This window comes from Manis javanica, chromosome 1 (genome assembly GCF_040802235.1).
Source record: "Manis javanica isolate MJ-LG chromosome 1, MJ_LKY, whole genome shotgun sequence".
Classification (NCBI taxonomy): Eukaryota; Metazoa; Chordata; class Mammalia; order Pholidota; family Manidae; genus Manis; species Manis javanica.
This window is the reverse complement of record NC_133156.1, coordinates 228189525-228206110: the sequence shown is the minus strand read 5'-3', so window position 1 is coordinate 228206110 and position 16586 is coordinate 228189525. Positions and strand designations below refer to the sequence as shown.

The following is a 16586-nucleotide window of genomic DNA, read 5'->3' as shown; positions in this document are numbered from 1 at the left end:
GCCCTTGGCTCTTCGGATCCAGACTTCACCTTAGGAGGGCCCTGTACACCTGGCCCTCTGGGACTGAGCCTTTTTGGGGCACCTGTCCTTCTTGCCATGATAGCCAAAGTCTGCCTGTGTCCGTAGGAGTGGGGGCATTGGTGGTAGAGTTTCTTGCCCCCTCTCAGGGACAGAAGATCACTGCTTTGTATCAGTGTAGAACCCTGGATCCGAGAGGGTTTCAGGCCCTTTGTCCAGCATCTTAAGACTTTTCTTAGGTATGTGAGAAGGATCCTGGGGAGTTCGCAGGGCTTTACTCCTGCATACCAGCAGCCACTGATCCCTACACGTCGGCTCCACCAAAGGGCACCCCACCCCCATCTCCCGCCCTTCCCAGTTTTTCTTTTCAGAACCCACTGGACATCAGTGGAAATGAGCTGGTGAGTGAATGCTGGTTCCCTTGTTCTGGGCTCCCAGTTACTCTAACCGACTATCTGAATCCATATTCAGCTTCTAAGAATTCATTAAAATATTAGATCTCTTCTCCCCTTTCCTGACAGCCACTTCTTCTTCTCATGTTCTGCCAAAGGTGAAATAGTCTGTGTGTTTCTTCTCTCCTGGGAGAGACCTGTCACTTTTGGAATTCAGTTTGCCTGGTTGCTTTGTGACCTCAACTTTATTAAAGACTTAAGAAAATGATTACTTTGTTGATTGTACAGTCTTTCCTCATTACGAGGGTGGGGGCAAAGTTATCTTGTGTCTTTCCACATCCTAAAAAGAACCAGAATCCTATTTTATTCCAGACCATTCCAATACTTCGATTTCAATTATATCTCAGCAAAGCTAGAAAAATATATCCATTCTCTTCTATGTCATTCCATTCATTAAAACAAATAATTAAAACAATAATTTTAATTTATCAGTAAAATTAATTTATCATAAAATTAATTATTTTAATTTGTCATTAAAAACAAATAATCACAGGCAGTAAGCGCCAAATTTAAAATTTCACAATCCATGTATTAGTCTTGACCTGCTTAGAGCCACAGAAAGTGGGTATAATGTATTGTTAGAATCAAGATTTCAAAATTTTCTTCCAGACCAAGTATTTGCTTCAATGATGTTATCTGTGTATCATTCAGTCAATATCAGCAACTCTTCAACAATTCTAAGAACAAAGCAGCCATTCAATTATGCAAAGGAATAAGGTGCATAAAAAAACAAAATTTAACTTGAGAGCAGTAAGAATTGTATAAAGATTGGAACTACCTAAATTTGTGAAGGCTTTTTGCCCCCAGATTTACTCAATCTAAACCAGATAACTGACTCTCTTAAATTCAGATTCCAGTGTCAAGGGACAAATTTATCAACAATGAGGGGTATACACACAAGTTCCAAACGCTTTTTGGGAAATGCACTCAATAAATGAATATTTCTCCAGAGTTTCTGTTTTGATTGGAATGACACTCAATGAAGATGGTTTTATGGAACAGTCTATTTTGCAACCAGGCCTTGCAACATAGGATTTACTGCTAAAGATGAAACTTGTAAGTGTAAGCACAGAGCTATCAAGAAAACAACTAGCACAAGGCAGAGAGTTAGGATAAACATCAGGGTAGGATCTAGAGATGTGACAATCACATGTACACATAGCCAATGTGCATAACTGAGCTTCCTCCACAAAAACCTACGCAGGAAGGCAAGCAGAGGATCCAGTGAAAAATTCAAATGAATGCTCACACTACTCTGGGTGTGAAATTGAAACTAACAGAAAAGCCAGAGAGAAATGGAAAGATAATGAGAGGACCAAAAAGAAAAGGAAGAAAGGAAATATATTAGATTTGAGGAATAGGTTGAAATAAACCAGTGTGACTTCTTGTAAAGTGCTCTAATAATTTTATATATTATCTCTAGCCTTACATTTTAAACATTTTCTGGCTCTACTAAAGTCACAGTCCACGGAGTGAGGCTGACAAATATACCAGGTATCAGGGGTTATGTAAACAATCTTTGGTGCACTGTGTAGCCTAATTTACTGTCATAAACATTGTGGGAAGCAGAAATCTCTATGGCAGCTTGGTGTGGATATTCTCACTGTCAGCAGGGAAGATTCATTGCCTCCACACAATGCTGAGACCCCAACAGCATTTACCAAGACAGATGACTTGGTGACAGACACTTTAGGCTGAAAGTTAATATTTAGCCCAGTAAGATGAAACATGAGAACATCAGAATTGTGCCCCTGGGCCAGTGTCTTGCTTCTCTCCCTCCCAGAAACTGTCTCCAATAATGACTCCAAGGGTGAGTCCTAGAGGGCGAGGATGTCACATTGCCATCAGCCTGGGAGGTCAGTGAAATGCCTGGTCACCCTGGCTGCCCTTAATAATCCGTGCTATCCCTGTCATCCATGAATGAATTGAACCTCTTTGCAGTCCACTTATATTTTAGCCAGTACCACCTCTTAGGCTAATGGGTTCCAGAAGTACGCTCACTTTCCTCTGTTGAAATTATATCTCCCTTTTATTTATCCTAAATTTACCACTCTTGAATATCTAGTATTTGTTCCACAAGCCTCGGTTTATCCTCTGCACCCCATCAAGACTTGAGAAACTTTGATTTTATCCGTACACAGCCTTATCTTTCCAAATGAAGGGTCTTTTTGTTTGAGACTGCATTCACACAGCTATCTCTTCTCCCAGCGCTTCCTCAATCTGTTAAACTGTCTGTCTGGACTTCTTTTTCTTAAGGCAGATCTTAATGATAAAAACTAATATTCTCCTGTCAGCCACAGCTCCCCTACCCTTTCTATTTCTCTCTGGAATTGAAGTTGAGCAACATTTGAACAGAAGGTATCTGATTACAATAATGACTTTCTCCTAAAGTGAGAGGGAGTAAAACTGTTACTCTCTTACCAAATTGCATTCTCCTTTAATCTCTGATAACATTTCAGATTGAACGAGCGCCTTCAGTGTGACTTGGTGCTTTAAGAAAGTGGCATTACCTCAGATGTTTAGGGACCAAACCAGCAGAGTTAATGAGTATTATCTTGCAGAGTAATCCCTCTGGAGAAGGCTATATGCAATAGGCCAATAACCTTGCTGTAGCCTAGAACCCTTTTGGAAATTGCTTTAGAACCACCATGTAAATTAAGCTAGCAGGAAATCTCATGGCTTTATCATTGTACTTCACTTCAACCAGGACATTAAAAGCACTTAGATTTCAGAGTATACTTTTCAGTCTGGTTTCCCAATGATTTGGCCAGTTTTAAAAAAATCCAACTTCAAAGTAGGTCACCACTGAAGACTAGCCCTTCTTAGCAATCTTACTAGAGCCATGCCCATCATTAGTCACCCCCGGGAACCTATAGTAAATAGGCTGTGTGCTGCAAGGGATGTAGCTATTCATAACATAGGGTCCCTTCCCTTAAAGAGCTTGCAGTTCATGTGGAAGTAAAGTACAGATATATTATAAAAAGTAGAGATGAAGAATGAGACACGTGAGAGTTGGGAGGTGTCTGGACTAAAGCAGTCTGAGAAGCCCCAGCAGGGAAAATGGGTCTTGTGCTCAGCTCAGAGGGACGGTAGAGCTGGAAGCACGTGCATCCCCAGGCTGAGTAGTCACATGAAGTGCGAAGACCAGTTCCGCTAAAAGAACGGGAGTGGAACGGAAGTTCCACTACTGACTTACATTGCTCAAAAAGTTATTTATCTTCTTGAGTTGTCCGTTTCCTCATAGTACCTATGCTTCTAGTTCAGAATGGCTGACTGAACACATGCATTTATTTCCTTCTTTGACCCAACTCACTGCTATGACAGAAAGCAGTGGTGTGCAGAATGTATTTGACACTTGGAATGGATCATCTTTTAACACTCCCTTCTTCTTTCTGACAAAATTACTTTTAGTAATAGTCATTATTTCCTTGGTTTGTTCCACAGTTCAAAACAAATAATTAACTCATAAACAAGAAATTTACATTTAAAGGTACTATTCTAAGTTAATAAAAGATTTCATGCATGGACTGCAATTTGCGCTTGTCAAAAAATATTACACCTTGCAGTTAGTTCTATATATTCACTGGTTTCAATCAAAACACAAAACTCAGAATGGTCATGTAGAATGAGACAATTAAAGTATATCAAGTTTTGTTTCTTTATAATACTTTAAAATCCACTGTTTAAGTACAGGAATATGTAGCACCACAGGGTTTAGAGACAAAAAAGGCACCAAAAGCAGTTATAGATGATTCTAAAACTTTACCAACTTACCCTCAAAACAAACATGTATGGCTGAGTCCAATTGTGTTGAAATCAGCTACATAATTGAAAGGTTTATAGATTCCCTATGGAACCCAATATTTGTTAGAGAATAAATACTTACAAAAGGGGCTTATTTGAAACACACACACACACACACATATCTGTAAATATATATAATTGAAACTATAGTAATCAAAGCAATTGTTTAGAACTGACATTTTTAAAAAGATATTTTTTTGGGCGTAGAGAGAACATTTTATCTCTGACCTTGCCTTGGTGGTAATAAAAACCAGGCTTTCTTTCAGTTGGTTTTATTATTGTTTATAAATTCTCTACTGGCAACGTACCCCTTATTGCCTATACCTTGCATGGAGATTTCCAACTTCCCCATCATTAGTATGCCATTGCAGTCAATACAAAAGGAAAAAATATATAGAAAGAACTGAGAATGGGAGAAACAGTCATTTAAAAAAATATCCGAGACAATAGGATCATTTTGCCCAATGAACTAGAGGGCAAGAGGCCACAGCTCAGGGTGTGCAGGGGAGGAAGCCTTCCACGTGAGCACTTTTTCACTGCATTGTTTTGCAATGAGCAAGGGTGGACAGAACTGGAGAGGACGCAGAGGTTGGGATGGTGATAGAGCCCGTGGACCTGTGCTGGGTCAGCCTGAAACAGCCCCTTCTCCAGTCGCCCTGCCCCACCTGGCAGCAGCGTCTTCTCTGCGGGAATTCCTAAAGGAATTAAGCAATCCTCCTGGGAGGAGCTTGTGCCCGCCCATGAGGGCTGGCACCCCAGAGTTGACTCTTGTCATTTGGGTGTAGAGGAAGTGAAGGTGGGAAGCCTGGCAGTCGAGTCCCTCAGAATTTGAATAGCCTTCTCCTTCTGAAAGGGGGCCCAAAGCAACAAAGAAATCACAGATCTACTTTTATTAATCAACATCATATTCCTTCTTAAATGTGAATTTCAGTCAGGGCTTCTGGGAAACTTGCAGGGAACCAGCTGTTCAAAAGAGAAGGAGTAGAATGGAATCAAAAACTGAGAAACTGACAGAAGGTAATCTAGACAAGAGAAATAAATGTCAAAAGAAGGCTAATAGCCTCAGAGAAATTTAAGAGTGGGCACGCATAAAACAAGAGCATATTACTATTTTTTTAAAAGATATAATCAAAGAGCAAGAGACTTCATGAAAATAAAAGCATTTTATTGAATGCACGGTTTGAAAGAAGGAGTTTAGGAAAACTTTCAGAACATACCTTTTTTAAAAGACAAAGGGAAAAGTCAAGGGAGACTGTACATTTTAAATGTAAATGTTGCATTTTTCTCAGATAAGGGCTATTGAACCAGTTAATAATATTAACATTGATGAATGACATAAGAATTTAAAAAATAAAGCATAACACTCTGATTCTCTAGATGTCTATCTTACCATAGAATCACAGATTAGTGTTAAGAAAGTGGAAATCCTCTAAGTCAGTAGTTTTCAAACAGTATTTCATTAAAGACCAGGATTTGACAAAATTTTCTCAGCAGCTGAGTGAACAAAGTCCCACATGTAATTAAAACAGAGTCGTTCTCTCCTGTTTTTTGTACTGAGGTTCTATGTACATTTTCATTTTTAAAGGAGTTACTTGCTAGAGAACTAGGTTGAGGCATGTAGCCCTAACCCTTGTATCCCATCCAGACTATATTTTTAAAACATTTGTTCATTTATGTAGAAATACCGAACACTGAATGAAGGGACAGACAAATGGGACAGCTAATGGTGAGGCCAGCCTCCCCTGCACTGTCCCAGACATCTTGGGTGGGTCCCAAGCTTGTAGTTGAACAGAACAAACACTGTACTCAACCAGATTCTCTCTCTTTAGAAGGGCTTACTCTTCATCCGTTGTTTCTTAAGCATGCTCCCTGGGAATCTCACCCACTAACCCAAATGGCTAACTCTAACACCCCATATGGCATTCTTCCTGAGAAGAGTTCTGATAAATTCCATTTTCTCCATCTTATTTTTTTCCCATTGCTGTTTTAAGAACCTCATGTAGATGGATATCTTGGGCAGCTACTCGCTGGCCAGCCCTGCCTTCTGGCTCAGTGCATTTAACGTAAATGTCTGATAATCTCTAATAGAACTCAAACCTCTCACTTTCTGAGGAAACTGCAATCTAAAAGGCAAAATGACTTCACCAAGGTCACATACTTTCCCATTATATTCACAATACTATCATGCTCTCTGATATCTACTACATTTTTTTCTTCTCAAATACATGTCAGCTACTTGGTTAAGGATCATTTCTTAGATTTTTTTTCTAATTCCTTCAGCACAATACTAAGAATAAAATGGGTGGTCGATAGGTGCTTGTTGGCAAATCTTTTTAAAATCCACTTTCAAGTGGTATATAGCAGGATGTAGTAACCCAACATTTCTGTTGCAACAATTAGGGAAAAAAAACAGAAAAATATTTTAAAATAATATTTTTGAAGATATCACTTAACTATAAAAGCAAAAATGGCTAAATCATCTAAATTTCCAAAGAAGAAAATGTCCTTTCTCGAGCCAGCTGAGAAATGCTGGCTACTTTCTATGCTAGTGGCTTTGGCAATCATGGGCGCCAGAAGAGGTACAGGTAATTTACTATGGGAAAGACAGGCAGTGGAGTATTGATAGTCACACGGACTATGTGGAGGGATTGAAATCTAGGCAAGCCCCAGACATACCACCATTTTTCCCAATGAGACATCTGATGAGGCTGGGGGAAGCCCAAACGCCTGGCAACAGAAATAAAAAAGTGGTCACCTCTTCCGGAGGAATTGAGGAAGGGGATTGGTTGGAAAGAGACATGAGGGAATTCTGGGTGGTGACAAATATAGTGTATAACTTGTTTTGAAGAGTGGTTACACAGATGTGTCTGTGTAGGTCAAACCTACAGATCTCCTCCTGCTTAGAGAAAAATCCAGTTCTCTCCTCCTCCTGTGAGTCGTGCACTTGAGTGTCTCCTTAACTACTCACAAAACACCCTCACTCAACACTTAGAGTAAGGAGGGACAGAGTGGCCAGGGCAGCAATTACTCTGGACATGTGGTATCGAGTCCAGTCATGAAAGATAAGAATGGACAAACCACACTAACCTTTGGGGAAATAAAAGTGTTGGGGTGGGGGGTGGGAGGAATTTGTTGCATCTTAGGGACGGAATGGAGGTCCAAGGAGGCCAAGGGAGAAAGCGGCATGAGATGGGTCAGAGGGACCAGCCGGGGACAGGTGTTGCCAGTTCTTGCAGGCCATGATAAAATATGGGTTTCTACTTATCAGCAGAAGTGATTGATGACTTTTAAGCAGGTAAGTGACCTGATATACTTTATGTTTTAAATAAAATACTCTGGCTAAAGTAGAACATTACAGGAGAGGTGAGAGAACTTCTATAAAGCTGTCACAGTAGAGGGTTGATGGTGGCACGGACTTGGGTACGGTGATGGCAGTGGGGAACAGTGGAGATCTGAGCTCCGGGGATGCCATCGGCAGGTTTGTGAATGGACGTATGTGCGGGCTGGAAGAAGGCCTTTCCTCCTCCATCGTCCAGTCCTCAGCTCCCTGGACTGCCAATGCATCACCTTCTCCTAGTTTTCCTTCTGTTTTGCAGGTTTCAAAGGCAGTGCTTCTTCCAACACCTCAATCCCCAAATCTGCGTCTCACGCTCAGATGACTCTCCTGATAATGGATCTGATTCCTATTAGAGATCACCGCTCAGATGGCCCTACAAGTGCTTCCTTCTCAACACGTGCTAAACTCAACTAGGACTCCTCCTCCTAACCTCCTCCTAAATTCCCTCTGTTGTTTAATAACCTGAATTTTCATCCAGTCATCCAAGCCAGAAACCTGGGAGCTAGCCTAAAATTTGTTGCTCACCTCTGACTATCTAATCAGTCACAATGTCACGTCGATTTTACCCCTTATTACCTTCCTTATCTTTCTTTTCCCAGGATCCATCCCCATTTCTTCCTTAATTCAGACACTCATCTTCTATTCATACTTCTTCAAATATTCCAACTGATTTGTTTCTCTCCATTCTTGCTCTTCGAATCCAGTCTCTACCCTGCCTCTTGAGTGGCCTATATATCACTCAACACATTTTCTTCTCTGCTTAGAAGTTCCATTAGTTGCATTGCTTCTGGGATAAAATACAATTTTGCTTAAATGGCATACCAAACCGTCTGTGATCTGTACTCTACTTTAGCACGAGTCTCATCTCCTCCTCCTCCTCAATGCATATAGTATGTTATGGTCACACTGAATTATTTAAGTTCTTCATATTTTCCGTATTATTCTATGCGTGAAGAGCCAAAGCACATATTTCCTCTTCTGAGAGAGAAGTCTTCTCCCATCCTCACAGATTTGATCAATTTCCTCTTCATTTCAAAGTTTTACTTTGGACATTTCTTCTATATACCACTAGTTTTACACTGTGCAACAACTAATTTGTTTGACTGCTGTCTTCATTCTCTTTTACTCCCATTCCTCAGCTGCAATTCTTCCTGCCTCCCCCACTGTAGGCAACCATATGTTAACTCTTGTCTTTTCAGTGCATCTGTGTTGTTAGGTTGCTAGTATGTTGCTCTAACAGATCACTCATAATATTCCAAGGTGAACACACTACCACGTTTTATCCATATATTCTCCAGCAATGCACAACCAGAAAGCCTTCAGCTCCTCATTACCATGCTAAGGCAGCAATGACCATATTGTCAATGTTTTCCCTCTTCTGTAAATTGCCTGTAACTTGGCCTGCTGAGAGTATAGACACATCAGAGACTGATCAAAAAAGTCTCATTTTTCAAAACAGACCTGCCATCTTTTTCTCCATTCTGATTAATAAATCATTATCTGCCAGACACATCTATCTTGTTTAGGTTAGTTAGCATGTTGAGTCTCCCAAGCTGATTAACTGGTTAACTCAAGTTTTTGCACCTGCAGAGCAGTGACCCCCCCCCCCTGCAAGATATCTGGTCTCTGTTTGACATCTCTTTAATTTTATTAGTGGCTTATGGACAAAATCACTTGACTGAAACTTTTTCAAGCTTAAGTTATTTGGATTCACAAGAGCATTTTTCTCGCTGTTATAAATCAATGAATCCAGTCAAGATTAACTGCCTACACGTGAGCTTCAAACGATCCTCTATAGCCAGACAGAGTTGAAAGAAAGACATAATTCCATAATACACTAAATATAAGCTGATCAGTTATCAGACCTGGTTGTTTAATGCTGCACTTCCTCATTGTCATACAATCTGATTTCAAGTAGTTTGAATCTAAAACATCTATTATTAGATCTCAAAAAAAATCTTCTTCTGGAAAAAAAAAAGCACCCATAATTTCTGTATCCTGCCTAGTCAAAATGTGTACTTAGATAGGTCTAAACTAAACTTCAGGCTCAAATTTTCTGAACCTAATTTGTGAAATTCCATATGTTTTAGTAATTAAAGCAGAAAGAAAAGAAACCTAGCTAATGAACCATTTCAAACAGGAACAATTCCTATACAGAATAATCATGGAATCCTGGAAGCAAAAGGAACCATAAATCCTTAGATATTATGTAGTGAGGAGAGGGGCTGTTCAAGGCCTTGGAATTCTAAGGCAGTGCCAAGGGGCGGTCATGTGAGAGCTGAGGAGCCCGGGGGTGCGGTGGGGGGGGGCTGCCAAAGCAGCCCTCCTTTTGTCTGCTATCTATTTTTAAAATTTTGTGCTTTTTTGTAAGAGATGATTTGAAAAAAAAAAAGTTCCACTCCCTAGAAATAAATTGAGAGTCACTGGTGCAGCCCGATCGCTCACACAAATCAGCCACGTCTATGACATCCCTGACAGGCAGTAACCCGGTATCTGCTCGAACACTGCTGTCATTGCGAGTTCACTGTCTTGAGCAGCTCATTCCCGCTCTGGGTATCTCAGGTGTTCGGGATGTTCCTCCCTTCCAGAGTGCCAAGTCTTACCTCCCTATGAATTCTAAGCCCCGGTAATGTCCTCTGGGACAGTAGAGAATTTCTAATTGTTCCCTCCCTCCTCAATGTCCCTTTAGACCTTGAAGTACACTATTTTTTTCTCAATACACATTTTATTTAAGAGTAACTTTAATCTCCAAATCACATATCCATACATCAATTTCCTTTCTGCTGATTTCTCTTAAATTTAAGTGCTTGGTTTGTTAAAGACTGTAAACAAATATTTACAGCCATGTCTGTAACCTAGCACACAGGAACAGCTTTGAACAGAGCTTCCTCAACCTGCCACTCCCAGCCATCTCTTTATTAATAGATGCTGGTATCAAAACAATCCTGTATATATTTTTGATGCTGTTAGTAGTCATCAGCCACACTGTTTCAATAACTAACACAACTTGTGACAACATTCATTGTACCTCTGTTACTTTAGACAATTTCGGCTGCAGCTCTTGGACTAAACAAGATGGAGAAGGCATGCCCTTTCTGTTTTCCTTCTTATGATTTTTACTTCCCAGGAACACACATTTCTACAACCATCTAAAATTTCTCACCATGCTTTCATCTCGTAGACCTGAATTCTATTTCAAGTACTCCAGGTTGACACTTAAACAGCCATGCTTCACAAGAGGGAAGAACCTGTACTGTACTTTTCTTCTTATCTGAAACATAATGGGTGGGCATCTATTTAATAGGTTCTTACAAATATCTTGGTCATGTTTACCAACTGGGTCTATTTTTTTGTAATATCCAATCAAGATTTTTACTTGAGTAGAAGATTGTTGATTCGAGACAAGTTTGAGATCCCCTAAAATTAGATGGTGTATATTTGTCCTGGTGGCTATGGAAGGCTTATATTTTCTTTGGGCAGCCATCATTAGACACCTCACATGTTAAAGTTCAACTTTAACGCTAAATGAATTTTGTCATTTTGCTAACACTGGTATGTTTTATGCACCCACCACTCCACTGGAATTACTTATCCCATTAATATTAATTTTTGTTACAAATCTGATGACAAAGGATCTTCTGAGTATTTAGGTCCACATTCTACTTTTAGGCTATATATTCTGTTTACACAGTTTGTCTGAGGAGACTGCCCTCTTTTTCTACATAGTGAACAATTAATATGTCTGTTTTATGTAGGCTGACCCAGATTCAGTTCCTTAAGACATGTAGCTTTTAAAATCATCAATGGAATAGTTTATTATCCTTATGTTAGTTATTCCTTTACCTTTGTTATTATAGCACCTCAGAGTTGGTCATTTTCTTTCTGTCTCTTCTACTATACAAAGATGTGTCTTGAGGGTGTGGATTACGTCTTCTTTCTTATTTTGGTATCCCTAGGATACAGTGAGCAGATTATAGTGAGCACTCACCCTACATTAATTGGTAATTAAATTCAAAGCAAAATAGATGTTTCTTCACACTAGAACTAAAAGATGATGGGCAAATAAAAACAGACCCTAAAATCTTAGCCTTGAATAAGCTTAATTATCAGCCACAAGCAGGAATTCTCATCTTTTCCAAAACCACATTCTGGCCATTTCAAAACTACCTTTTCCTCAAGACATGTATAAAAATCAGGAAGAAAGACCACCTGAGTAATATGATGAGGAAAGTGTTTTTAAAGTGTGCCCCCCATCAATACAAACCAAACCAAGGAAGTAAAAGTCAGTGAAAATCCAGCCATACCATTCCGATGGAAAGATCAAGACTTCTGATTGTGCCTTTCCAAAGGAACGGAATGTCTGGGCACCTGCGGGGATGCAGTGCCAGCCCCATGCAGCGCTGTGACCACTAGGCTCATTTTGGGAATCAGATTCATGTGCCAAGGCAGGTGGGAAAATAAAGAGTATGTGTTCGAGTCCTAGTAAACCTATCTGGAAGAAGAAAAAAATACAGCTATCCAGTTGATTGTGGGTGGTGAATTTATGAGAAAATTAGAAACAAAATCAGACTATTTAAAGTCTTCAGCAGTAGGGAACCTTGGAGAAAGAAGGTGTGAGGTTTGTAAAAAGCCCAGAGTAAAGGAAACAAGTTATGCCTCAGGAAAAACCACTCGACTCCCTCCATTTTGAAAACTTTGGCAGACTAGACCATTAGAAAATAAAATCCAAACTCAGTCTGAGGTAACTTTCCAACTCTGGATTCATGGAACAAACCTTTACCTACACACACACACACACACACAAACACACACAAACACACACACACACACACTCCTGTTTAATTGAAAAAGAAGCCTGCCAAGACTGAATGAAAAACAACATCAGTGGCCTGAGAAGGCAGCTCTCAATGTGTGACTGGGGACCTAGAGCTCTGTAGTAGAGGTCAAGCAAGACAGTTAGCAGAATACCTCCCTTCACTTCACTGGATTTAATTCATTTCCATGCTTCCAGTTACCACCTAGGTGGTCTACGATGGCTATCGAGTTTACATGCCAGCCGTGGCCTCTCCTCTGAGCCCTAATTTCATGGATCCAAATGCCTACTCTATGTCTACACCAAGATACCTCATTGTCAACATGTACAAAATGATCTTTCATGTGGATCTTTCAGTGGGCTCTTTCATTCATGTAGAATCTAGTGTCTAAATACTGAGCACCGACTTCTTGGTTGTTTGTAGACTGAGATTTCTTGGTAGGCTGAGCAGCGGTTTGATCGATGCACATCAATTCCACACCCCACCCATTTAGGCCATGGACTACACTGGCTAGGAGGTTAATAATCTGACTTTCTCCTGCGTACTTCTAAGAGTTCAGTGGAATCCAGGCAGTCAGAGTGTGCAGTGTGACAGAATCCTCCCTGACTTGGCTATTCGTGTCTAAGCGTAGGGAGGTGGGGGGGCCTTGGCCTGGAGGAAGGGAAGAGGGATTCGGGGACAACTCTTTCCAGCTCCAGCTCCACACCTGCCTCAACAACCAGGACAATCACACTTGAGCCTCAGAGTATCCATGCTTGTGAAAAAGTGAGGGACAGATCTGCTCATGTAGGTCAGAAGTCAGTTCTGCGAGGGCACTAGATCTAGCGCCAGTCAGGACAGGACGCATGGCTTCTCGCTCAGTGTCACAAATGACAAGCAGTCTCTCAGGGAGGTTTTCTCCCTACCATACCATGATAGGAAATTACTTGAACAACTTTGGACACCACCTTCCTATTATAAAGGAATTTGGGTTGGTGCAGTCTAAACAAACTTCTTAATTATGTTGACTATGAAATACGGTCACCTGATAACTACATCATCTTGTACATGAGGAATATTTAAAGACTCAAGTGTCTAGGCTGAGCTGAGATAAGAGCCCATAAAATGCATAAAAAGATCCAAATGACTAGTGTCTGCAAATATATCCCAAAAATATTTTTTACACTCTGTTGGTATGTCTAGTTCTGATAGAACCAGATGTTAAGAGAGAAAGAAAAAAAAACACCACCAAACAATTTGTCTGACGATTTTACAAAAACAAAAATGAAATTAGATCATTCATTTCTCAAAATCCTGGAGTGCCAACTCTGATCTAAGTGGGTCTGCTTATCTGAAATTATACAGTGATAATGGTTAATGCCAAACCCCCTTTCCACAAAAGATATGGAGAGCTTTGTTTCATGTTTGTAATAATATTAACTAATATGGTGAAGCACTTTAGAATTTAGAAATCATAGTTACATGCATTATATTACTGGAGTCCTTAAAAACCCTGAGAGGTTGTGTGGACATATTTACTACCACATGGATACTGTAATTAGGGAAACTGAGGTTCAGGGAAGGTCTTTCCATACTAAGAGTTAAAAGCCATATCCAGTCTTCTTTCCAGCGCTTCACACCACTGTTTTTTGTTGTTGTTGTTGTTTTTTGCAACATTAAAAAATAGCAATTTGTTGAGGAAAAAAAGATCTGTCAGATACATTTGTGTTGTAAAGATAAACGTAGATTACTGATTTCATGCATGTTGTCATTGTTCTATAGTTCAGTGTTGATTTGGTCTACATAGAGTTCATAGTAAAAATGACAACTCCTTCTAGAGAAATGTGAATTATGAAGCCTAAATGTATGTTTCTACCTCTGTGTGTTTAGGAGATAAGTTAGTAGTTCTCAGCCAGGAAGTTTCCATTTTAGTACATTCAAAAAGGTCATGCCACTTTTATCTTTTGAGCTGTTTTTTCTAAACTTATTTTCCCTTTTAAAAGTATTTTTATTTATAAAGCAATTGATCAAAAAATACTCACTCTCAGCCCTATGCTGGAACCTGAGGCAGATGTGGGTGGATAAAGTAAAGTGAACTGCCAGTTGTTCAGGACCGCTCGTGGAGACTGGGTATACCAGAAGCCAGCAGCAGGCAGTGGGTCCCAGGTACCGACCTTCCAGGCCATCGGTGCTGAGTACAGGGAAGGGACACCTCTGCACGAGAGGGGAAGGTGAACTAAGGCTATTTGTGGAAGCTAGAATTCCAGCACCTTACCAACAGAGAAGTGCACAGCGAAATAGCAGAGCATAAACTCGATTTGGGACTTGGGCTGTCACATCTGTTTTCTTATTGTCGTTGCTACTGCTATTATTTTCTTTTCCTACCTGGAGGGCAGCTAAGGTCTATAGAAAATGTCTTTGGACATGATTCTTTCTAACTGACTAGTTAAAAATCTTTTTTTTTTTTTAACAACACCTCTACTTCCAGAATACATAGGTATGGATCTTCTTATTATTCATTCTTCCCACCATGCCAGAAGGGTGGAGGAAGGCAGTGCCAATGCTCCCTCACTTCAGATGGGGAAGCTAACCTCTAGGGGCATGTGGCTGCATGTTCTCTGGGGGAATAAGACTCCTTCTTGCTTTCTTTCACCTCTGGGCTTCTGTTTCATTGTCCAATGCTGTGTGTGTGTGTGTGTGTGTGTGTGTGTGTGTGTGTGTGTGTGTGTGTGTGTGTGTGTGTGTGTGTATGTGCACACACATTTTGTTTTGGCTTAGTTCATTATACTGTTATGTCACTCTTATATACACTTGGCAACAGTGGAAAAGACAAACCTCATAGAAAACAGACCTTAGCATCTAGAGAGTCATACAAAAGCCTAGCATTTTCTCCCAAGTTCTCATGCAAAATTAATAATCTTTGTTCTTAACCACATGACAACCTTATCAAAAATCTTAATTCCAGAGCAGTTCCAACACAGCTGGTCCATTTCAAAGCTGCAAGGAATTCCTCAGAGTGCCCTGTCATTGCTGGCCTTGGGTTGGGGTAAGGTAAGTGCAAGCTGATATCCAAAGTGGGACGTTTCCCTCAGAACCACCCAATTTCACAGGTGTTTAGATTCTAATTTAGCTCAGGCCTAAATCCCTGCAATATCTCTTCTTCTCTTCTTTTCTCCAGCTAACACCTTCCAGGGTCATGCCTGGAGAAGGAAAGCATGGCCAGTACTTCCCACTTGGCTCATCAGGAATTTGACCCCAAGAAATGGCCCCTGTGAATTCCTGAAGAAACCACAAGAAGGAAAAAACACTGTGAGAGCTAAAACCTATTAGAGTTAATAAGCAAGTTCAGCAAAATTGCAGAACACAACATCAACATAAAGAAATCAGTTGTATTTCTATAAACCAGCCATGAACAATCCAAAATTGAAATTGGGAAAGCAATCCCACTTACACTATTATCAAAAGTAGTAAAATGTTTATGAATAAATTTAATCAAGGAGATGTAAGAGTTGTGCACTTAAAAAAAATAAAACATTGTTGAAAGAAAATTTAAAAGACCTAAATAAATGGAAAGACATCCTGTGTTTGTTCATGGTTTAAAGATTTGATATTGTTAAGATGGCAATATTCCCCAAATCTATGTACAGAGTCAAACCAGTCTCAATCAAAACTCCATTGACCTTTTATGCATAAAGAAACAAGCTGATCCCAAATTCATATGAAACTGCAAGAGACCTTGAATAGCCAAAATGATCTTGAGAAAGAAGAACAAAGTTGGAGAACTTACATTTCCCAATTTCAAAACTTACTATGAAGCTATAATAATTAAACAATGTGGTATTGGCATAAGGTAAGACACAGAGATCAATAGAATAGACATGAAAGCCCAGAGGTAAATTCATACAACTATGGTTAATTAATTTTTGACATGAATGAAAAAAATCATTCAGTGGGGACAGTATTATTTTCAACAAATATTGCTGGGACCACTGGATATCCAAATGGAAAGGAATGTATTTAGACCACTATCTCACACCATATGTAAAAATTTATTCAAAGGAGATGAAATGCAAGAGTGAAAACTATTAATCTCTGAGAAAAAAATATAGCTGTAAATCTTCACAATCTTGGATTGGACAATGGTTTCTTAAATATGACACCAAAATCACAAGGAACAAAGAA

General features: G+C 39.8%; 1 long non-coding RNA gene across 1 annotated transcript in view; it reads left to right on the top strand.

The window, feature by feature from the left end:
* LOC140850373 (uncharacterized) overlaps window positions 1-15965 on the top strand; it is a 37161-nt gene extending 21196 nt beyond the window's left edge. The window contains exons 3-4 of the long non-coding RNA XR_012133111.1: window positions 15370-15455; window positions 15583-15965. This is a non-coding gene — a long non-coding RNA (uncharacterized lncRNA). The remainder of the gene's footprint in view (window positions 1-15369; window positions 15456-15582) is intronic.
* Window positions 15966-16586: the final 621 nt, after the last annotated feature.